Here is a 24,539-nt window from a genome sequence, read left to right as displayed (position 1 = left end):
AAACGTCTTCAAAACATTAAACATTGTGAACGTCCAGCTGGGATGAACAATACAAACTGCATTACCAGGGTGCCAGGATGTTGCTATGACGTTCTAGGAGGTTGCTAGGGTGTTGCTATGTGATTTCTGTTCTGGGTGTTTGCTTACTGATCATTATTAACTACCTTCTTATAATTATATTGGAAATATCACCATAGTATATGAATATGATGATTCCTACCATGTCTTTTGTACATAGTACCATGGTACAATAATACACTCTAAAAAATGAACCTCATATTTTGGGTTCATTTTAAGCAAGGAATAAAGTCATTTTTAATCAATATTTGAGTTAAATAAAACTACCAAGCAGGTTGATCGAACATTTAACCCAACTGCTGGGTTTTTAGAGTGTATCATGGACACTGACATGGTAATCATTTAGTACCACGATGTATACCAAAGAATCATTATACTTTATATTTGGACACGTACCATAGTAAAACCATGGGCATGTAGGCTAAAAATACTGGGTTAAAAACAACCCAAGTTGGGTTGAAAATGGACAAACAGCGATTGGGTTGTTTTAACCCAGCAGTTGGGTTAAAATGTTATTTAACCACTGTTTAATTATTATTCATTAAACATTAATAAATGTTAATTTCCAACATATTTTGGGTTCAGTAAGAAATATAGTAATTTTTAAACAATAGTTTAGTTAAATAAAAATACCAGGCACGTTGGTCAAACATTTAACCCAACCGCTGGGTTAAAACAACCCAATCGCTGGGTTTGTCTAATTTCAACCCAACTTGGGTTGTTTTTAACCCAGTATTTTTTACAGTGGGAATAACAGATTTTGCACGTGCACCATGGTGATACCGTGTTTTTGTTTTTTCGTCATGTACCATAGTACCGCCACAGTACACTTTTTATAAGGGGAGGAGTGTCACACATGAAGCGCAGCGGTTTTTTGTCGCTTAATAGTTTTCGCGGTTTAGTGCGACACGGACGCGCTGCGCGGCACGTTCGAGCAAAAATCCCGTTTAATCCTCGCGCGCCTGAGCGCGTCAACAAGCCGTCCAGAGATAGAATCGATCCATCGTCAGCATCAGACGCGCCGAGAGCCGCTCAATCACACGACACGATTCACCTGAACACACGCACATGCATCAAATCCACTTAAAACCCACGAGATGAACCGATCTACCCATTTCCCGACTATAAAAGCCCGAGTCTGATGCATCATAACGCATTTCACGTAAACACCGCAAGAGATATTGATGAAGCTTAGACGCCTTCAAACTGAAGTGTGTTGATGATGTGAGATGATGCTGTAAAGGGACCTCCTGCGTCTCCTCCCCTCCCTCCTGCTCTCTTACCCCTCATTTCCACTCCTCATTTCGCGTTCACCCACGAGAAGATCTCCGAGCGTCCAGCATCATGTCCTCAGACGTCCAGCTGCGCGAGCGAACGGACCCGGAGAGCAGCGAGCCAGCGGGCGACAGGAGCGACTGAGAGCAGGTAGGACGAACTATCCGACGGCTGCGTGTTATTTAAAAACATTTCAACAGATTTGTTACATCACGCTTTCATAGCTGCAAACAAATGAACGCGCACGTGCCATAAACACAAGGCTGCCGAAACAAACCCACTCTGAAAAAAAATATTTTTGTAAATGTTGAAATCGATGGAAAGCAGCAGGATACGCGGATCACTGTGGATTGAGCTGTTGAACTTGACGCTCCATGGAGACTCCAAAAGCAACGCGTGTTTCACGCGCTTTTTCGTTCATAACTCACTCAAGCACGTAAGCAACTTAAAGACTTCATTCAGCAGAGACCATTTAGACCATTTTCAGCGGCATCTGAGCGCGCAATCAGAGGCGTTCGCGCGCCCACAGAAGTCAAGCGGGATTTACGCGCAAACCAACTCGCATTGTTCTGGAATTTTTTGGCTAAAACATCTAGGTATCAGATCAAACATGTGGGGTTTAAAAGAAACGAATTTGGCTGCTTTCGTTGGCGTTTGAGTTGTGCGTAAAAGCTTTTGCGCACTGAACTTGCATCTACAATCTAATTTAATCACACTGGACGGACTAATTATGTAACTAGTCCACATCTAATTGGTCAGTTGGTCATGCATCTGAACTAAATAATGCATACATGTCTGCACAGGTCGACTGCTATTAAAGAAAGTGTCTATGTTTCAGGACACAACTGATTCTCCATCTGATTTGATGGACAGGTCTCTGTGGCGCGCGATTTTCTCGCATGTTCACGGCTGTATTAGTGATGCGCGATCACAGACCTTTAACAGAAACAACTCGATCAAACTCATATATTTGTCTCCAACTAAACAGACATTTGGAAATCACTGGGTGCTGGATGGAGGATTTATCTAATGCGCGTTTAGTTTTATTCTCCGAATAAAGTATAATTTGACTGTTTAGGTTCCGTTTGATTAGAATCTGAAGTGATTAAGAAATGAAAATCATGTATAAATCGGTCCTTTATTATCAGGCACTGGCCTCTAATGTTTGGCTAAGGATTAACTGTTATTAATCAATGGAGTTTAATCACTTGTGTTGGTAGTTTTCATGTAAAATCTCTGATGAAACTGATTTATTCCCTCTGTTGCTCTCGTTATGGATCAGAGCACGCGCGCGGGATTGATCAGATTCTCGTCGATAAGCAAAGCGCGTCACGCGGCAGGTGCTCAAATCTGCTATTTTTAACGCAAATATGTCACAGAGGGGAAAAACAGAGATTCACTCATGACTGCTCATAATTTAGGTATTGATTCCACTTGTGCTCATGAAATGATTGATTATTGTACAGGACACGAGCAGCATATTGATTATCAGTGGATTTGGCACTGATGGATTGTTGCGCTGCTTTTGAGTGGATTTTGCGTGAAATGAGGTAAAGGGACGAGAAATAGAAAACTCAAACGCGTGAAGACGCGGAGGAACCCAACGGAACAGGTGAAATCCGCGGGAACTAACGGCGCACTTCACACGAGGCTTTATTGAGAGTGAAGAGGTTTCGTGAGATGTTGTTCAAGCTCTTGGCGCGTTCTGTCCCGAAGAGTGCGCGTTACATGCAGACGGGAGCGCGCATGGAGATTCCCGGGACGCGCAAAGGTTCACAAGAAAATTGAAAAAACATTTAAATTCCTACAATAAAACCTGTGATTTTTACAAGAAATATAAATCACTATCTTTATAATTTATGGCGAAAGTGCATCCTAATTGTCTCACATTTATTTTTTTTTAATTTAGCAAAACACAATTACAGTGTAGCTTCTCATTAACACTCTTAAAGGGCATATTAAATCAAAATGTGAGTTTTGTGACCTTTAGTTGTGCATCTCTGAGCTCATCTACATGCTACTGTTCTCCTAAAAGTTGTCTAAATTTACTTTCAGCATATAAATGTACAAACAAGTTTCTCTCCTCCTGGGAAACTGACCGAAAATATCGATGACTGCAGATTTCTTTGTCCAATCAAACGCTCTGTAGAATGAGAATGTCCCGCCCCCTGATGTCACGTGACACAGATGTAACTGTTTACAGAACACTTGCAGGTTCAGTCGGCCTGGAGCAACAGGTCCGACACAGTCAAGCTAAATACAGATAAACAGGGTCCTAAACAGGGTCACCTGATCAACCACAACACATTAAACTTTAAACAGAAAGAAATGACAAATAACAATCCTAGCACAATTCTAAATATGCCAAGACAGGAAAATAATAATACAAAAATATATAATATTAATAAAAAAACATATTTTAGCATTAAATTCCATCATATTTTAGTATTGAAAATTATATTATACATAATAACATTATAATACATGTATACACTTTTTTAAAATTACATATAATACAATTTTAATATATATAATTTAAATAATATATAAATATTATTGTATTATACATTATATATATTTTATTGAATTTTAATTAATTAAATATTTATATATATATATATTGAAAATCATATTATTTATTAATTATATTTTAAAATTGTATTTAATAAATAAAATATTAATATTAAATATGTAAAGCTGAAGGGATATTGTGTTCATCAAACTATCACTGGTAGATGTTGTTAAAGTCCTGCTGAATGGCCTGACGCTGCATGTCACCTGTGCGTCATTATACACCTTTTCATTTTATACTTCTATTTTAGGCGTCTTCTCTGGCTGATGGAGGCTGGTAAAGAAAAGACGTAATTATCTCCGCTGTGTCCACATCAACACTCAATAATACGCATCAGCTGCTGTGTGTGTGTGTGTGTGTGTGTGTGTGTGTGTGTGTGGCCTTTTTACTACGGTGCTTTTTGTATTGTCTAAATCAGGTCGTCAAAGTCTTTGAGCCGTTGATGGACACCTTCTGCTTCAAAGAGAAGCACACGCTCATTAACTCTGACCTGTGTGTGTGTGTGTGTGTGTGTGTGTGTGCGCGTGTAATGTCAGCCATCCAGAGTTTAATGCAGACAGTGTTGTTGTGGTGTTTAATGACACCGTGAGGGTGTTTAGGTGAATAATGTTTATGGAGTCGCAGTTGATATCATTTAGTCAAACTGACTGACAGCATCTCCTGCTACACACACACACACACACACTCTTATTGTACAAGTCAATAACATTGAGGGCCTTGGGTACGGAGGGTGTGTGTGTTCAGAAATCATTGCTCCTGCTTTATTTGCAGCACTAGCTGTTTATCACAGAAACTAAATGCACAACAGTGGGACCTAAAAGAGAGAACGAGAAAAGAGGAAGAAAGTCATTGAGCATCTGATCTGAACTTCTGGCGGGTTTAAAGTCATCTAAAGATTTCTGCAGGACCTTGACTGAAGTATTTTGGAAGCAAAAGCACGCGTGTGTGTTTACTGAACTACAGTTTGGAGACAAATGTGGCATGAAATGGAAACTGCTACCATTTTTTTCTTCCCTATTGTGATGTATATCAGAGTGTTTAGTATCTCAGATCTACTCTCAAAAATGTAAATCCTGCCATAATGTCCTCACCCTGTGTGATCTTCAGTGGATCACAAATGGAGGTATTTAGCAGAACATACCAGGTGCTTTTTTCCTTCAGATTAAAGTCGCTGAGATTTTTGGCTGAACCGTTCCTCTAATGATCTCTCACACTCTCTCCTGCATCTCATCATCTTCACAGCAGGTTTGCAAAACCTCCGTCATTTGTTCCACAAAGGGAGACAAATGAAAAAGATATGCAAATGTACTTACTGTTTTCTGGAGCCTGTAGAGCACAGCCCAGAGGAGAGTGTTACTGCTCAGATGTTGCTCGTTCGCAGCTCAGTAAAAACTTTGTTCCATATGTTTCTCCTGAGGAGAAATAAAAAGACACAAATGAGTTAATAGTTGTGAGAGTGATGAGAAATGTTTAAGCTCATATTGAGAGTCTGATGGCGACTCACGAGTGGATTCGAGTCTGAGTGGAGCTGGTAAACCTCAAGATGGCCGTCCAAAACTGTGGGTGAAGAAAGTTGTTTGAGATATTGTCTGTAGAGCAGTGCTGTTTTAGAGTCATTTAGACACTATTACAGATTTTATTCATATTTAGAATTTTTATATTTTCTGTTTTCATTTTAATTGTAGTTATTTTTTAGCAATTTTATCCATTTGCACTCCATTTAATCTTATTGCAGTCTTGGAGAAATAACTGAGATAGTAAAGAGATCTTACAGTGCGTGTGTGTGTGTGTGTGTGTGTGTGTGTGTAGGTTTGGCTATACTTGCGAGGGCCAAATTTCCTTACTTATATTGTGAAATATTTCGACTAGTGAGAACACTTTACTAGTTAAAAAGGCCAAAACATGTTTTTATTTAGAGGGGACCTATTATGCCATTTTGCACAAGATGTAATATCAGTCTCAGGTGTCCCCCGAATGTGTCTGTGAAGTTTCAGCTCAAATTACCCCACAGATCATTTATTATACCATGTTGTAAATGCCCATTTTTAGTGAAAGGAAAAACTGTTTTTGTGTATGTATCTTTAAATGCAAATGAGAAAATATGTCCTTACTAAAATAGTGAAACAAAAATAAGTGTGTGTGATACACAAAATCTGAAGATTATACACAGTTATTTTCCCACAAGCACCGTGACCCTAGAACCAACCGGGGCAACACACACACACACACACACACACACACGCAGGCTACTTCATGACATTCAGAGCAGTGACACACACTCCTCTCCCCCACGGGCGTCTGTCTTAAATGGCACACACTGAGGCGGCGAGTGTGTGCGAGCAGTCAGTCTGTTGACACACTCTGGTGATCTCTCCGCTTGTGCGACACGGCGTGTTTGAGGGATTTTTCTACATTTCACATCTGATATTCTCTGTGCAGAACTCCAGAGGCACAAAACGCTGTCAGACACGAGCTGATCTGACAGGACAGAGGAAACTGTGTGTGTTTGAGAGGCCTGGAGGTTACTGTGTATCAGTGAAATAGCAGCGCACCCCTGGTGAGCTTTTGCTCGTGTTACATTTACACTGTAAGGCTTAATGCATAGAGATGATATTTCCACACATCTGATTTTGTCCAATCTGTTAACGTTCATTTAAAGGAGCAGTTCACTGAAAAACCAACATTCAAAATCAGTTGAAAAGGCAAACGGTCATCTGACTTGATCTGTCAAGCTCCAACATGTCCAATTAGCAACAAAAAAGTATAAGTGTAAAACTGATTGAATGCCTATATCGGAGACTCAAATTTAAGTCATTATTCACTAATCTTCACATCCACTTTTGGCGTTTTGTCTCTGCTATCATTCATTTACAGTTTACTGAAAAACAAATATTCAAAATCATTTTGAATGTCACATTCATGTTGTTTTATTCCGTATGAAAGCGAATAAAACAAATCAAATGCATGATTTTTTATTATTATTAATAGCGTTATTTTGGACCTGGACTTGCATTTTTGTGGCGGTAACAAAAAAGTGAGTTTCCTTCAAATGTCTATACAACAAATTAGGATTATTGTTAATTTAACTAACTGCAACATCAACATTTCTATAATAAACATTAAAGGCACAGTATGTAATTTTCGCCACTAGAGGTCACTTATTCAAAACAAAGGCATAGCTTGATGACCCCTTGATTTCGTGGAATCATGGGAGGTGTTGTCTTCACGTCTACAGCCGGTGGAAAGAATCTGACGAGACTTATGGATGAGCTAATGTATTAAAGATTTATTAACATTACTGTAGTAGGAAGCAGGGTTTTTGATCGGAACGAAGCCGCTGAAGCAATTTCTAATGAGAGACGAGCGCGACACACGGCTCGAGAGCAGTGGAGCTTTTATTATGCCGCAGATGAGCACTTCCGCTTCTTCCGGTCATGCATATGTGGGGTAACGCAGCGCTTTTTATCATATTAGATACATTTGTGTGTTGAAAGTTGTTATAATGGTACTCTGCGTTCGCGCGGCGACTGCTATGACACACTTAATGCACACTGCTGTAAGATTTCTGTCGATGAATGTATCCAAACAGTTGTTCACCTGTCCAGCAAAACACAAAATATATTAAAGCATCTTTGGCTATCCATGGTTTCTTCCATGAAATTGAGGGTAACGCAGGTATGATGTCCTTGATAGGCGACGCACTGGGCCTTAAATCTCTGGATTTAAACATTCTTGGGATAATGTAAGTACACAAGTCAACAAAATATATAACATTGTTCTATATATTTTGATCATATTGTGCCTTTAAATAAATCCATATATTAATCCACCAATCTTGCTGTTATTGCGCACTTATTCTCATGCATTTACTAACATTGAGCACCATGTGATGAACTTGCCTATTTGTCGACGACAATGACATTTAGGTGCACATCAGATGACTAGATCCTCATTTGAAATTAAATGCAAACAAATCTAATTTAACGTGTTCCTGCTGTTTGCATACATGCTGTGAAAACATCAGCTTCTGTCTTTCATCCTCACAACTTTCTCTGTTTAAACAAATTGAACACACTAGCGCAGTAATTCAGTAAAATGTCGACACATAACCCAGCGTAAACACGACGGGCCGCCACAGCCAGTCGAAACATGAGCGCCTTGTTCCAGTTCCTCAAACTATAATCCAATCTGAATTCAGAGATCGCTTTTACAATGTGCAGAAGCTGCGGCGTGATTTAATTTACCCTGCACACTTCACGACGCTCTCCGGCGGCTCGGATATATCATCCCTAACTAGTGTGCTCGCTGACGGCCGACCCGACATCAGAGGAGCGACATTTGGAAAGCGGTGGGATTCTAGGAGAATGTGTTTAGATTCAGAGACGCCTGTTTTACATCTTCACACCCGCCGTGTGTTATACAAACACGCAGAACGCAGGTTTTATTTGCATGGGTTTCAGCGTTAGTCCTCTGGAAACCCAAAACACTGAGATTATCAAACTCAGAAGGTGATTGAACTGCCTTTAAATTTGATTATTGATAAGCCTGGAAGATCAAGTACAGACATAGTTGTGTGTGAGAGACTGGTTGAGCTGTAAAACTAGTGAAATGATCAATAAGTCTGGTAGGATTAAGGATGGTTTAAGTGTGTGGTTAGACTGAAATCAGTATTCATGGCCGGCGTTCATCCTTCATTTAAAGTGCATAAAGTGGACTAACAGCGCTGGACACGACCCAACACAAGGTCATCAACCCAGTTTTCCCAGTGCGTTTACAGCAATCAATACACACACACTCGTAGATAAATCAGTCTGGATCTGGCAGGATTCCTGTGTCTGGATATTCTGCCTTACTGTCCATCTTCCAAAAGAAATGAGATTCAGATATCTTTAGACCTGAAGCACCAGAACAGACTGCTCCAAAAACAGAGAGTGAACTGACGGAGACGCAGTGTAATAGACTTAAACACTGAGAACACATTACAAATACATGCTCTCAAAACTTTTGGTCGTGGGAATAGAGAGAAATGTTCCAGACTAAGATTTTGTTGCTCAGTAGATGAACTTTACATGAATGGCACTATAGCGGCCCTCTTGGCTAAGATGCAAAGAATTGAGCTTGATGCACTTGTGTTTATCTGAAGTATGATGAGATACGATCAATACACTCAGAACTATACAAGCGAACAGCTGTTGTCGCGTCTCAATGCAGGTGAACCAGCAGGAAAACAGATGGACTCGTGTGTCTGAGTGGCTCTACAGGACGGCAGACCCTCCTGAGACCCAAACACAGAAACATTTAGATTCCTCACACACTCCTCCGTTCTAATTACACAAGCCTTCTGATGCGCTTCTCCAGAGAGCCTCTTTCCAATTATCTATATGCTAGCAATTCATCTCTTTCTATTTCTCTCTCTCCATCTATTACACCTCCACTCGCTCATTTTCTTCCACTGCCTCATTACGGGGAGAGAAACGGATGGAGAGCCGTGTGACGGTTCGACCGAAGCAGCTTAGTATTTCACCTGGAAAAGGTGATAATGACAAGATAAAACACAAGCGTTCAATATAGAAATAAATGACTTAATGTTGACCCCTGCTGACACCACTTCAGGCGTATGTGTGTGTGAATACTGCTCAGATCAATTCAGTTCACTGTAACTGAACACACTGTAACTGAACTCCTAAAAAATGGAAATTTACTCACCTTTGTGTCATTCTGACCCTTTGTGTCTTTAGTTCTTCTGTGGAACACAAAATGAGATGCTTTGATGAATCAGTGATGACAAGAAAAGCACCTTAATGACTACTTTAAGTCTTTAGAAGCCAAATAATAGATTTATGCAAAGAAAACTACCTGGAATTGATGTTGAACATTGGTTTTTGTGTCACTTGATCATCGCAATGCAGCAAGTTTTGCTTCGGAAGACTTGTAATATAGTGTACATTCTGTCAGGACCACTTCTGTCAAAGATAATTGACAATTAGCATACAGTTTGGATTGGCGGATAAGACTAGAGGAGTGAACAGAACTGAATCTGTTAGGGGCGTAACGGTACATGTATTCATCCCGAACCGTCACAGTTCGGTTCATACAGCAAACAACGAATATAGTCAGTCACAGACGATCCACACTCCAATCCAGAAGGGGGCATGAGTGGTAATGCAATACTGTTTGCTAACCGCCATAACAGAATAAGAGCAGAAGAAGAACAGCGCATATGCAAATGACTAGAGTGCTTGTAAACAAAGTCCACTACATAGTGCACACACATCGAATGCATATTTCTGCACTCATGGACAAAGGAGAATACTTTGAAAGGCTTGCGCACTCAACTGTGTATTTGACTTTCTTGTTTCTGATGAACACAGTCTGAGTTATATTAATAAATATCCTGATGCGTCCAAGCTTTATAATGGCGGTGAACGGGACCAATGAGTATGAAGCTCAAGAAAGTGCTTCCATCCATCATAAGCGTACTCCACACGGCTCCGGGGGGTTAATAAAGGCCTTCTGAAGTGAAGCAGTGCATTTGTGTAAGAAAAATATTCATATTTAACAAGTTATAAAATATCTAGCTTCCGCCAGACCGCCTTCCATATTCAACTTGCGAAAAAAGCCTAAGTGACGCCACGTACCATACCGTGACCCCAAAACCGAGGTACGTACCGAACCGTGACTTCTGTGTACTGTTACACCTCTAATGTCTGTAATACAGTAATGTTCTTAATGACAGTGGCATTAGGGAACGTCAGAGGCTAAATCCTGACTGTGGACAAGAGGAGGAGCTGGGGATGGTGGAGGGTAGTTAGCTCCCGAGCAACACATTGAAAGCAGCTGAAGGATAATTGAAAAGGCAACTTAAATAGGAATGCTGTGATAGGCATCGTATTCCTATAGGAAGACATGAATCGGCTGAGCATCAGCTGATGCGAGCTTGGCTAACATGACCTGCCAGAATTGATGCTATACGCTTGATTTGTATGGACCACACTGCAAAAATTATTTTCTTAATTAGTATTTTTGTCTTTTCCAGTACAAATCAAGAAGAATTTACTTGAGAAGCAAAAATGTATAATGTTAAATGTTTATGCTTAAAACAAGAAAAAATATCTGTCCATGTGGCAAGAAAAATAAACTTTAATTCAGAGTTTTATTTTTCCTTACTATACTGAGAGATATTTTTTCTTGATTTAAGCATGTAGTACTTCATTTTAATAATTTTTATCTGAAAACAAGACTTAATATCAAGTAATTTTGATTCTCAGGTAAGTGTATCTTGATTTAAGAATGTACTGTTAAAAAACACAAAATAAGGCAAAAATGCTAAGTAAGAAAATCATTTTTTTTGCCATGCATGTTTACCTTTTTGGAGCTTGGACAGGTTGTGGCCATTGTAATGCTCTTCAAAATTTCCCCATTTGTGTAGAAAAGGCCCGTGTGTTTGTGAATGTGAATGGATTTACACAATAACAGTGTCATGCACTCGGCCGCTCAGTGTTTCGCTCTCCACTGCATTAACCGAGTCGCTTGGCTTCGATACAGCGGAGAAAAACAGAATCTCTGAATTGCTTGGGGAGACGCCAGGGGCGGCAGATTGTTCCTGTAACCCCACTAACCCATCGAATGAAAAAAACAGGAAAGGGTCTAGGATTGAACCTTGAGGGCCCCCACACCCGGAGGAGATCCCTTTTATCATCAACTTTTATTACATGTTTTCTGTACAAACACCATGACCGCTCAATAACTCATGAGCGACCAGATGAAACGATAACGGGAAGCAAGCTTCAGTTTGAAACAATATTCTTCACTACCAAACATGGCTCAAATAGGGAGCAACAGCAAATATTCACCCTGGAGACAAACCGATCAGTCCCACAACAACTGAAGTTTGTTTGCTCTAGACATTAAAAGGAAAACTGACTTTTCTTTTGGCTCTGAAACGTTGTACTGCGAGGACTTGAGTACTAAAACTGAGATATTACATTCTCCATATATAGACGCAGCAACATCATAGTTAGTTCATGTTACCTCAGGTCGACATTGACAGATTATTAAAAAAATATTGCTCACTGCCAGTTCATTTTACTTAATACATTAAGCAATGTTAACAAATGAGACCTTATTGTAAAGTGAAACACTTGGGGTGTTTTTCTCAGGAGAAACATCTGAGATGCCTTCAGCATAGTGTTGTTTTTACATTATAGTTTAAATAAAACGCTGTGCGAATCGTCACTTCTTTGAGGTCTTTAGGCGATGCTTTAGTACAGAGCTAATCTGACTGAGCGCGGAGGGCTTGTACATTCCGCTTAAAAGCCCCCCAGAGGCTCGTCCCCGGGATACGGCTGACGACTCCGGGGTTATTGGCCTCTGAATTCTGCTCCACTCCTGTGACTTTGAGAGATCAGCACTCTGTTCTAGATCACAGACATCCGCGGCTGAGCGAGGGACTTTGAAAAGCTCTGATGGTATCAGGTGTGCGTGTTGCTCAGGCACTGGAAAGTGTTTTCCCCTTCCTTTTAATGAAATATCCCAGTTTTGATTGGTTTCCGCATCTAATTCAAGCTTTTATCTCTTGGATGAGTACACATACGATTCATGAAAGATTACGTGATAGCGTTTCTTTTTGTAGTTTTTACCAAACATCTCAGTTTTTTAAGAGACATTTTGTTTTGTTTGAAGATGTGCGCTTCAGCATTTTCGGCTGGATGTTTTTGCTCACCAGATTACATCTGTTTATATTGTAAAAATTTTTCATTTTAAAGGGATTTTACTGTTTTCGCTCAAGTTCTTCGTATGCTTCAGCTTATTGTGGGGCTTGTAATTACACCATTAGTGTTGCTCTGAAAGGGAAATGAAAGCCTTCAGCCAAAGAAATGGCATTAAAATGAAACGGATAGAAATTTACATCACAAACAGACAGCTGCAAAACACTACACTGTTTCTAAAAGGCTTTCTGAAAACACTGCAGTCTTGTTGAAATTATAGTTTGCAATGTTAAAGAGGCCTTTTACAAAGTCTTGATGTTTTTTTACTAGATTGAATGTTGATAATTTTCCTCATATTCTCCACTGTTGCAGCTCCTCTCTTCCCAGTCTGTCAGTAACGCTCTGTTTAGTTCCTGTCTCTATGAAGCTCCTCCTTCTGAGAAGCACAATGTGCTCTGATTGGTCGGCTGGAGCAGTGTGTTGTGATTGGTCATTTGGGAAATGTTCCGCCCCTTACCATAACCGCCAGTTTCAACACACTACTAACTAACTCAACCAGGCCCCGCCCCTTTATTCTGCGTATGAATTATTTAAATGAGGAATATTGTGACGTGTTCATTCACGGAAGAAAACTCAAGACTACAATGGAGGCGTTTTAGGAAGTTCGGAAACACTGACTCTGATATAGTGGGACTTTTTCATGCTCAAACAGCAATATTACACGCTAAAGAAATATGAAGTGAACATGTAAAAAAGTGTAATAAGTCCTCTTTAACAAAACTTCTGCTGTAGGTTTATGTTTTATCTGTAGATTTGAGCCGTTCTGCTGTCATAATATCTGGTCAAACAGTAAACACTCGAATACTACAGTGTATGGGAGGCTGTTAAAAACCACCACTGATCCGGCAGAGACTCAGTTTTCCACACAGCAGAATCTGCCTCTTCTGATTACCAGAGAGCAGGTACAGAGCGGTTTTGAGTGAGAGCTCCAGCGCTGTCACACTCAGAACCGGTCCTGGCATTTACATCTCCAGACAGCAGAACATCGCCCTGGGCCTGGAAAGCACCACTTCCAGTCTGGGGCTTGTGGGAAAAACGACCTTGTTATTCTAACGGCTTGTTTCGGCACTGTCTGTACTGAATCAGAACAGGGTCATTATCAGCATGTGTATGATTTCAGATTTACATGACAATCAGGAGAACGTAACAGAGAAGGCACCAGGGTTATTATCATTAACTAAAACTATAAAAGCATTTCTGTTAATTGAAATAAAAGAAAATATAAATATTAGTTGAAAAACTAAAAATTAAAAATCTTGCCTTGAAGCATTTTAATTATTAACTGGAAACAAATAAAAACTAAAACTGAAATAAATAAAAAATAAATAAATAAACCTAAATAGCAATATTTAAAAAAAAAAAAAAAAAACGACAAAAGCACTTAATGAAATGATTGCAATTTTAACTAAAATTAACAAGAAAACTAAATATTTAAAATTAAAGCTAATATTAATAAAACTATAATAAAACTAAAATAACACAGGAACCCACAAAGTATTTCAATATCAAAGAAAATATATTAATAACAATATTTCAATGAAACAATAAGTTTCTACTTCACTGTAAGATAAATATAAATAAACTGAAATTATAATTCATGTAGAAACTGTTGTTTTTACATGACTTTAACTCATAACAGTAAGTTACGCAAGCAAGTTATACAAGATTCAACTCATTTTTTTATGTCAGTTTAAAATAATTTAAGTTGAAATGACTTATACAGCCAAGTTGATTGTACTTAAAAATTTAAGGCAGCAACTGAATTTTTTTTTTAGTTTTTTTATAAATATATAGAAATGACCTTTTTCATCATATTTACCTCAAAATTCACATTATTAAAATGTGAAAATAAAATGAAAAAAGAAAAAAAAAAAGATTGATCATTGACAATAATTACAAAATAAAAAAAGGAGAACTAAACAAAATAAAACATTTGGAAGGATTACAATATTGGGAATTTTGCCTAATTGTAATTAAATGTAGCAATGCAACAACAACAACAACAACAAAAAATCTACATATATAATCCATCTCTCTATTTTCTACAGTTTTCCTAAGAAATCCAAATTACAGTATCGGAGAAAAAAAAAAAGATATTTAACAGCATATTTAAAATCACAGATATTTGGACATTTCAGAAGCTCAATCCACTTCAGAGGAGAGAACCTGTCAAAACATTTCATTATGAATATGAAACTATAGAAATAACTGCTGCTTCAACATCATAACCTCATTTCCAGCTCTCTGTCTCTCTCTCTTTATTTCACTTAGTGTCGCTGAGATCGTGACATGCACTGGAACGCAGTGCTGCTTGTGTGTTTCTGTGGATGTATGGACACGGATGCATGTGAGTGTTTGTGTGCCAGCCTTGAGGCCATCTACATAATCAGTGCATACTGTGTCCATACTACAGAAACAGTATGAGGAGTGTGGCACTATTCTGCTTTGCATCTGTGTTGTTGATGATGACCTTGTCTGTGTCTCAGATTTGGCATCGATGTTGAGTGGTGTCGGTGTGTGTGTGTGTGTTGGCGGTTTTCCTTCATCACTGTCTGTTCACACTCCACCATCACTCAACAACCAGCCAACCATAACCATAAACCTGACAGCAGAGCGATCGGGAACGCGCTGGATGCTCTGGAAGTGTGTTTTTGAGTATGTGTGAGATCTTCCCGCTGCTTTTCCCCTTCTCATCTCTGACAGGCAGGAAAGGGCCATCGGTCACACATGTGTCCGGTGGCTTTGAAGTGTTTTCTGCCGTGTTAGTGGTCAGGAGGGCTTCATCGCCGTGATTTTCCCCTGGAGAGCGAGACCGAGCAGGTATACGGCACCTCTGCCAAGAGTGTCACATGGTATTCCTGGCAGAGCGCTCTTTGCTGACTTTAAAGTGCCTTATATGTGCCGTAATTAACCCACAACATCTGTCCCGCTGAGAGACTTTAATCAGACTTTAAAAGCCTGATAAAATGTTTTACTGTACAATATGAAATGGTGTTACTTATGTAATGTGACATATATCACAATCAAACTGGATATTTATGGACTTTATCCATCGGGAACTGACTGGGAGAGAAATGAACACTGAAAGCGTCTACTGAAACAATGCTTAAATGCTTAAAACACGTCCAGTTAAAAAATACATATATTTTATATTGGTTAATAAATACATATAATATAATATAATATAATATAATATAATATAATATAATATAATAAGAGATGCACACTGATATATTGGCCAATAATCAGCATCGGCCGATAGCTGATAGAGTGAAAATTTGCTTTTATAAATGGCCGATATATATTATTGGCCAAAATACATTTTTTGCCGATATATCGGTGCATCTCTAATTATATTATATTATATTTTAAAAACAGCTGATAGTGAGACCCGATATATCCTGTCAATCAAAAGAGTCAATCTTTTCTTTCAAAATATAATAATTAAAAAGATAATTATTAATTATAATGAAATTATCATTAATTTAAAAGAAGGTATAAAAGGCAGAACCCCAAAACTATCAGTATCATTATCGGTATCGGCAGATATCACTCAGAATTATCGGCTATTGTATCGGTGGAGAAATTTAGTATTGGTGCATCTCTAAATATAATATAATATAATATTTTTGGATTTTAGAGTGAAATGTGACTTGGACATGTTGCAGTGAGATTAAAGAAGGAAATCCTTTCAAGTTCTCATAATAAACAATTATGAAGACAAGCATTTAGCATTTTTTTATTTTAGAAAAATGTGCACTTTTGAAGTATTCAATAAGACCAGGAAAGTAAATAGGGTAAATTTAGATGTCATGTTGACCTGAAATGATCGTCACATCAGCTATAATGAGGCCCGACGCAATAAATCACACACTCCTCTCGGAAACTTTAAAGATTTATAACACTCGTTGACTGACTTTACAGACCTGCAGCGGTTTTACATCACCACGTTACGGCCACGTGTGTGAGACAACGCTTCGACCGTGGCGTTTGATTGAGAATGTCTGCTCTGCGTTCCGATGGCAGCCCCAGTGCATGCTGGGATTGATTGAGCTGTCCCAGCGCCCCCCAAACCTGTCAGCCGCTGGAGTTATGACATCATCAGGCCTCTCATAAGGCTCTCCATTGTTTTGAAATGAAAGAACATCAATTTCCTGCCCAGTGAAGCCTACGGGATGATTTGTGGCTGCTATTATCCTGCCAGAGTGTGGCGAGAGTGAACGAATAAGAACCCTGAGAGAGAGACAGAGAGACGAGGAAAGCTGGTGTCTTACTCTCCGTCTGATCACCTGAGACAGGTAACACCGCTGCGTACCTGTGACATCCGCATACGCAGCTATTTAGACACTTAATAATGAAAATGTTGTCATACTCACACTCCAACCCGTATTGAAAAGGCCACGATAATGCAGTGAGTTCTCATTCAAAATGGAGAAAGATGCTGTCGAGCTCTAAAAAAGGACAGAAAACAACATTATTATTTTAAATTACATTAGAAATCATTCTAATATGCTGATTTGCTGCTTAAGAAACATTTCTGATTATTAACAATGTTGAAAACTATTTTTGCGGCTTAATATTTTTGTGGAAACTATGACACATTGCCATTCAAAAGAAAAAGAAATTAATACTTTCTCTATTACTCACTATTAACTTGTTGCTAATTAGCATGCATATTACTAAGTCTGTAAGTATTATATAATTTATATTAAATTGCATTTAAGATGCAGATGGTAGACCAGTCAGTGCAAGTAAATATAAATGGAAACAGGTATACTAATTTTGTGTGAGGATCAGCTCATTTTCCCAATTATTTTCCATTCAGTTGTAGCCAGGATTGACACCAATAATCATGACATCTAACCTGGCTGACGCACCAAATTTGACCCAAATGGGATTTGAATAGAGATTTTAATCAATTGATGACTTGAATTTTGGTGCATTCTTCATGCAAAGTTCTCATTTAACTTCTGAAGACTTAGAATAAAGCTTTCAAATCATATATGGTGCTTTCAATTGTTTTTTAAAATCTTTACAGTCCCAGTGCTCAATATTCACACTGTGCAGTCAGAATAAAGTAAGTCTTACAGTTGTGAATGACATGAGGGAGAGTAAATGATGACAGAATGTCATTTTAGGTTGAAGTATCCCTGTAAGTGTCCAGATATTTCTAGGTGCATTGTACCTAAACACCCACCTACCTCTCAAACGGGCGCTGACTGTCTGTCTATGTTTCTTGACTGGCTTTAATCTATCAGCGCACCATAGAAAGTGCTGAACGAGGCGGAAAGTTTCATCAGGGAAGTTGCTGTCTTGGTGATACAGTGAGATCAGCTTTTCATACCAAAATGAGAATTTCACTTTTTCAAAGGCATAGCCGAAAACTTTCCCCCAGGACACACACACACTCCGACATGCATCGCCGCACAATGGATACGACGGTCTCTAAAGAGTTTGTGCTTATATTAAGAGCGGCCGTGGACCTTCAGTGTTCTCTGGGCAGATTGGAGCCGTCACACCGCGTGAGGCCGGACAATAGCGAGAGTTATCAGACAGACACAGAACGCTCTCGCACCTGATTCCCCCGCCCGCCGCCGATAGACGCGCAGCACGCAGGATTAATCCCGCCACAGACACGCAACACGGCTCAAGAATCTGTGGTTTTGTTTGCTGGTCACCGTGTGCACCCTGCATACTGATGGATACTGTTGTCTAGTTGATTAATTCAGAGGAAGTGAAGTATTAGCTGCTTCTGTGTGCATGAGAGCATGTGTCATTGTGTTATCTGTGTTTTAGCACTGTGTTCCGGCCCGGTGTCCTCGGTCTTCCAGAATCATTTACAAACTGAATTATATCTAGTGAACAAAATGAGCACAAAATGAGTTGTGTGTTTCCTAGCAGTCCGACCCTGAACTGGGAAACCTGTCAAAATAATACGGGTTTTTTTTTCATAATTCTGGGGTTCAGTTGAGTTTGGGTTTTTAATGAATGAAAATATTAAGTTATTACTATAAATATTAAATGTTTTATTAATTTTGCACCAATAATCCATGTATTAAGGCAAGTACACAAATGCAAGTACTTAGCAAGAATAGGGTTATTATTGTTAACTTAAACTAAAACTAATAAAAACGTTTCTGTTAATTGAAATAAAGCTAAAATAAAATAAAATATGAATATTGTAGAAATGTTGCCTTGGCAATAAACTGAAATAATTTTAATTTATAGCACTAAAATTATTAACTGGAAATAAAAATAAACTTAAAGTAAATTAAAATATTAAAAAAATCTATTAAAAAAAGAACAAAATTAATAAATTATTTTCATTATTTGTTATCACATCATTTGTCAAATCAACTTCAGTAATTAATGTGGTTCAGATAACATAATATTTTGAGTTTCTGTTGATTAAACCAATCACCTTCATTGTATTAACTCAAATTTTTAATTTCAATTAACTCAAAATTTTAAGGCAACCATGTAATTTACTTTTTTTAAGTTAAACCAACAATTCGTTTTTACAGTGCAAAAGCACGCAGTGAAATGACTAAAAGCTAAACTAAAGTTAACATGAAAACTAATGTTAACAAATACAACTGTTGATTTAAAATGTATTAGTAAATGCTAAAATTTCCATTGACTAAGATTAATAAATGCTGTAGACGTATTGTTTATTCTTAGTTCATGTTAACTAATGTTAACCAATGAAACATCGTAAAGTGTTATTAAAAGGTTTATGCAATGTTCATTTATGGCAAAGTTAAGAATGCATAGAGCACATACAGTATCAGAATGATGCATGAAATTATGCTCGCATAGCTAGAAACATCTTACAATGTATTTTTTGGGCCAAAAAGAGTGTGCAGTTTTGTATTGGGTTCAGTCTTGAGCTCATTTATAGGCAGATCTCTGAATCATCCAACCCTCAGACTTAATAAAGTATTATAAAATAATTCAGCACAAAAATCAGAGATGTCAGACGGCAGCTTTATCTGTCATCTCTTCCGGCTGTTAGTGTGCGGGGTCGTGCATTGACTTTTAATTTTAGGATAATGTGGCCTCACATTAGAATCTCGTTAATGCTCCAAAAACATACGCCAACGTTTGGACACATCTGGAAAAACTTCAGCTTAAATGCTTGAAATCAGTTCTACAGACAAACTGTGACTTTAAATCATGTGAAGAAGCTCAAATATAAGAACATTTCAATTTGGATCAAATATTTTGATCACTACATCATTCCCAGACCAGTGTCATTTTAATATAATTGATTAATATCAATTATATCAGTTTTTATTAGTATTTTGAATTGTTGTTTTTTTCATTTTAATTTTAAAGTTTTGGGGTAATTTTGTCATGTGTTTTTGTCATGTTTGTATTTTTTTTTTTTTTTTTTTTTTTAATATCTCTAAAGTTTTAATAATTTTTATTTTATATTTAGCTTTAGTTATTTTAGTACTGTAATTATAATGAGAAATGCTGCCTTTAATGTTTATTTATTTATTTATTTTTTAATGTTTTTAGTTTTATTTAACTATAATAACCCTGTCCCAGACATCCAGTTGTGTTATTTCAGAGTTTAACAGTTTAATAATATTCTAAGATGTGGAAATTAGTCATAAAGAATGTCATAAATGTGTTCAAACCTTTAACTGCCAGCATAGCTCAACACATGACAGAGACATTAAACTGAAGTGTAAACTTGTGAAGGAGTGACCACACGTTCTCTACGAGTGTTTAGAAGAGCAGCTGTCAGTTCATCTAAACAGAGCTGTTTGTTGTGGGTTAAACAGGAGACCATTTCCTAGTGTTAACCTCTGGTTAACCCACATTTCTGCTCCCGTGTCTATCTGGGATCTTCTCTGCTGCGGAAAGTCTTGAAGAAGAAAATTAAATTTTAAAGGGCTGCTCCCTGCAAATCTTTCATTGTTGATTTAATTATGTCTCGCAGAGCAATCCCTCGACCCCGACCTCGGCCTGGCTCTCAAACACACACACACGCACAGCCGCTGGAGACCAGTCGAGGTTCTTCTAGCTATTGTCTGACATACTGACACTCTCATCCTGGTTCTTCACTATTGCCAACGACCTATTAACGCCTCGTGTCATGGGAAAACAGATGTCCAATGAAGAAATCATTGTACTAAGAAAACATTTCGTAACTTCAGTTCTCAAAACTCTCCATTTCAATATCAGCATTTAATTAAAACAAATGGCAAAAACATTCCAGACTTTTTAGGGGAAAAAATACACTAAAGGTTGAAAGTTTGAAAATAATTCAGATTTTTTTTGTTTTTTTTTAAGGAGTCTTTTACGCTCATCAAGCATTTATTTGACAATTTTTATATATATATATATATATATATATATATTTTTTTTTTTTTTTTTTTAAATATTATTACAATTGTGTAAATATACAACATTAACACGGATAACATGAAGAATTAACCCTAATAATAATATTTTTATCTAAAGTTTATTTTTATTTTGTCATAAAGCGGAAATATAATAGTTTTATTGTAGTATAATTGATATACTATTATATTTTTTGTTAAAAAACTATTTTATTTTTATTTTGTTTTATTTTAATTTTAAAGTTTCAGTAATCGTGTTATTTTGACATTCTTTTTAGTTTTTGAAAACATTTCTGTTTATTATCAATGCTGAAAATACTTTTTGTAGAAACTGATTCATTTTATTTTTCAGGATTCTTTGACGAATAGAAAGTTCAAAAGAACAGCATTTATCTGAAACAGAAATATTTGTAACATTATAAATGTCTTTATTGTCACTTTTGATCAATTTAATGCATCGTTTATGAATAAAAATATATTCTTTTTTTTTTTTTTTTTTTCTTACCCCAAACTTTTGAATGGCAATGTATCACGGTTTCCACAAAAATATGAAGCAGCACAACTTTTCAACATTGATAATAATCATAAATGTTTCTTGAGCAGCAAATCATCATATTAGAATGATTTCTGAAGGATCATGTGACACTGAAGACTGGAGTAATGATGCTGAAAATTCAGCTTTGATCACAGGAATAAATTACAGTTTACAATATATTCACATAGAAAACAGCTGTTTTAAATTGTAATAATATTTAACTATTTATACTATTTTTTAATTAAATAAATGCAGCATTGGTGAGCAGAAACATTAAAAAAATCTTAATTATTCCAGACTTTTGACTGGTAGTGTATATCCTCATTTACTCACCCTCATGTCATTCCACAGCCGTAGGATGTTCTTTTATCCACTGAAGCAACAAGGAGACGTTCATCTGAATGTTCATGCTTTGACCATAAGTGGATCTCAAATCTCGCTCTTGACATCAAGGTCACCAAGTCGCTCGTAACTAAATCAGAGGCACAAATGAGAATCTGTCATTTAACCCTATCAAGTACGGAGAAGCACTAGCTCTGTCATGGACAGATGTCAAGGACTTCAGGCTATCATTTACACTAATATTTTCTAAATGGATTTCATGGTCAGTTTAAGAGTTTTCATCTCTATTTATCACCACAAGTCCAGGCAAAGCGGTCATAAAACAGCACGTGACATCATTATAGAGGTTTGTACGGAGGTTAAGGGTCTCACTCAAGGGCACAGTGGTGATTGTTCGTGTCTCGCCCCTCACTGGGGTCAAACCATCATCCTTCTGGTTACCAGCGCTGAGTTTTAACCATTACACCGCATCCCATAACCTGGCCCAGAGCGGATGTTGCCATGGTGATGCCCTGAACTAAACACTGCGCCACTGTTGTGACATGGAAAATGCTAATGAATCCCAAAGTCACCTCATTAACCCACAAATGTTCCTGCGCTGGAAACAAGACAATGGTTTTCTTAGCAAGCTGCTTGGGCAACATAATGGAATAACACAGAAAAAAAGGATGTTTCTTGTTCTTTTAAAATGAAAACATTTATATGAAGAGAATGTGATATCTTGCAGGGTCATAACCACCATAGACACTGAGGGAGACATGTCTCCCCAATAATTGGAAATGGCAAATTGTCCCCCCCCAGTATTTGATATTCTTGATGCTGCACTCAATTACGCACTGCTCTGATTGTTGTAAGATGACAAGAAGTTTTAAAGTAAAATTTTTAGGCTGCTCTGCCTCAGCGGTCTAACAGCGCTCATCAATGTCAAAATGATCAAGATGGCCAATCAAATCAAAGGAGGCGGGGCAGTGAAACAATGTGGTAAGATGTAAGTAGCTAAACATTTAATATTTGACAACAGTTTTACGGTAGAAAAGTTCAGTGAGTTTGAAATCTCTGGTGTCTGTGACGTCACAAACTACCTTATAACCAATCACATCAACGTGTTGGTGGGCTTTAGCATATCATTAACAGCAAACTAGCAGGGGAGTCTTGAGAGAAGCCAGGTTATCCCGGTATATTTTTCTGTTGATATGAAAAATCGTGTATATTACGATATTATGATGAATGCCTTTCTCCACTGACGTTCTGAGTTGTTAAAGCATTTGTAAGGATGTTGATTGTTAGAAGACAGCTGACTCTGAGATGGCAAATGGGAACATGGTTTGTGTAACATTAGCGACACATTATTGTTTGATAACATTGTCAAGAAAAAGGCTAATCATATTAATTACCGTTATGTGTCCGATGTTGTAAAGAGCGATACCACTGTGCACCGCTTACCTCAGTAAGTTGACCGAGTGGATCTCTGAGCTGGCGCGAGCGAAAGGAGGCGGGGCTAATTTGCATATTCATTGATCCACGTATACTAAATGAGGCAAGGTGTCGAGTTACATTCAAGCTAATTTAAGGCATGAAGGAAAAGATGTTTAAATATGTCAATTTGGTGATCAAAGATGAGTTTTAAGGGATAAAATTATTGAGGGTGACTTTAATCATTTAATTATTTAATTCCTGTAAATAAAAAGACCAGTAACATCACATATTGTAACATTCACAACACAAAAACCCTCCCAAGTCTATCTAAAGGTCATTAGCATATGACCGCCCACATTTACATATGAACACCTATTCCATATTCAGCTACTTGACCCGAAAATGAACTATGCTGAAACAGGTTAAAGATTAATAAAAAGCCAATTTACATATAGAAGTCTTAAAGGGGCATTAGCAAAAACAGCCTGTTTAATTCTAAAGAAGCATAATAATATTTTATATATAACATGCTATTTGCACTTTGGTTAGATGCTAACTGCATTGTCTCTGTACTTGTACTCCTCACAATTACATTAAATCAAATTTAATTAAAATATAACATGAGAGAAGTACAATACTGCAGATAACACTGCTCTATTAAAGCAACACAAACTCTGGTGTAGTTTGAAGAACTGTTGGTTATTATGTACGCGTCGGGTGGGGAAACCTGAATGACCTCTGAAGTGACAATTGCGGTTAAGGATGAGAATATTTCATTTAAATTATTCCAGGCATTGTGTTGACTTCCTCACCTCACCATAAGAGCCGCTCCTCAAGAGGAAAGTCACAGAGGGCAGTTTTAATTGAGTGATAAAAATGGGCATCTGTATCTGTGTGTGAAATATAAAGACTAGGGATGGGAAATGGGGAATGTAATGGTTCTTAATTTGATTCTTCTTAAAGATTCCACTAATGATTCTTTTGTTCTGATTCAGTGAGTGAGTCATTAGATTGAACTCATGAGTTTAATTCTTTAGAAAAGATTCATTACAAAAAACGACTCATTTGAATCATTTGTTCACAAAACAGACGACACTGGTTGTGTTCTATATGCATCGGTGGATAAATGCGGATTAAAAGACGGAACTGAGCGGCTTGAAAAGCATTCAGGCCCAGTATTTATTCATCTTATTCAGAAT

The 24,539-nt window shown here is 37.6% G+C and overlaps 1 protein-coding gene across 1 annotated transcript in view; it reads left to right on the top strand.

Moving 5' to 3' along the window:
- The first annotated feature begins 1,106 nt into the window (after positions 1-1,106).
- Positions 1,107-24,539, top strand: part of chrm2a (cholinergic receptor, muscarinic 2a) — a 78,604-nt gene continuing 55,171 nt past the window's right edge. Inside the window, exon 1 of the mRNA XM_051890738.1 lies at positions 1,107-1,503. The gene's annotated coding sequence lies outside the window, so the exon portion shown is untranslated. The remainder of the gene's footprint in view (positions 1,504-24,539) is intronic.

Source organism: Ctenopharyngodon idella, chromosome 4, assembly GCF_019924925.1.
Source record: "Ctenopharyngodon idella isolate HZGC_01 chromosome 4, HZGC01, whole genome shotgun sequence".
NCBI lineage: Eukaryota > Metazoa > Chordata > Actinopteri > Cypriniformes > Xenocyprididae > Ctenopharyngodon > Ctenopharyngodon idella.
Note: the sequence above shows the minus strand (reverse complement) of the source record. Positions and strands in the feature narration are given on the sequence as shown.